Genomic DNA, 1,526 nt, shown 5'->3' with positions numbered 1-1,526 from the left:
TATGTATATGTATATATATATATATATATATATATGTGTGTGTGTGTGTGTGTGTGTGTGTTTATGAGATACTGTCTCCTTACCTTGATGTTGCATGAGTAGTTGTAAATGAGTGTCACCATAATGCAAAGAAGTGAGTGTTGGCAGCAGGAAGGGCATCCAGCTATAGAAAATCTGCCTCAATAAATTCTGTCCAACCCATGCAAGCAAGGAAAAGTGGACATTAAACAATGATGATGACAATGATGATACTATAGATGCTACAGTCTTCTAAATAATAAGTGTTTCATAAAATTGCATTGTTGAGTTTAAATCTGGAAAGCTGGGATGTTCTTGACTAACTTGTGTTAAATACACTACAGAAAGACACCTCAATTGTGGCTTAATAGTTTATGGGACTCAACAATGACACAATTTGTGCGTCTATAACAACCCAGTATTCAATGGTCTCCATGATGTAGACTCTACAGTGGCTATATTATTGGACTGTATAATATAGTTCCTCCAACAATGTAATAAGTTGTGGCATATACTTCATAATTTTATAATTTAGTACATGAGGTTAACTGTGATGGAAATTAATATTTCTAATAATTCTGGTCCTTCTTCATCTGTGCCCTAAGATTGTAGTCTCTGATTTTACCTTAGTCACTTATACATTTGAATCATTATTATACTGAATCACACCATCGAGGTCAAGTTTGTGATTTCACCCTTTTGGGGTTGATAGAATAAGGTACAGGTCAAGCACGGGTTGAAGAAATCAACTTACCCCCCCCCCCACTAAAATTGCTGGCCTTGTGCCTCAATTAGAAAGAATCATATCCTGAATCACCTTACTCTCAGCCCACATTTCCAACTCACATAATTACATAGATGCAAATGCACCACACTAATGAGAGAACCACAAAGTGGTCATTTTTTCTGCCAGAAATACTAGTTAAATCTCTTAAATCACATCTGAATGTCTTAAGAAAAAGGACACAATGAATAAGTATAGTTTAAGATTAACTATAACTAAATATATGGAATGGCACTGGCTAGAGTGCCTTTAATGATATGTATGCTCAATCAGAGCTGACTTAGCACTAAACAACAAAAATAACAGAGATACTAATGAATGCTGTATAGGTAGCACATTAAGCAAATAAATACTGTAGGCAATCATTAAATACCATTGGCTTTCTTCTTTGTTATCCATATATCCAAGCAGAAAACTAGAATTTGCATCCTTCTACTTTTTAGATAGCAAGTTAGCAGAAACAGTTGAATATTAAATTAAATACTTTACTGTGTTTAATTTGTCCTTAAACACGAGTTGATTTTACTTTACATCTATTTGGAACTGATACAATAAATGCCAGTAATAGATTATGGATAACTCAGTTGAAGAACAAGCTTTGGTATACAATTAATATGTTTATAAATTTCAAAGTTCAAATAGAAGAGAGAGATTATTTAACCCAAAAAGACTTCACTGAAGATCATCATCATCATCATCATCGTTTAACGTTCGCCTTCCATGC

The sequence above is a fragment of the Octopus bimaculoides genome, chromosome 28, assembly GCF_001194135.2.
Source record: "Octopus bimaculoides isolate UCB-OBI-ISO-001 chromosome 28, ASM119413v2, whole genome shotgun sequence".
Taxonomy (NCBI): Eukaryota; Metazoa; Mollusca; class Cephalopoda; order Octopoda; family Octopodidae; genus Octopus; species Octopus bimaculoides.
The sequence above is the reverse complement of the archived record's forward strand: the minus strand, read 5'-3'. Positions refer to the sequence as shown.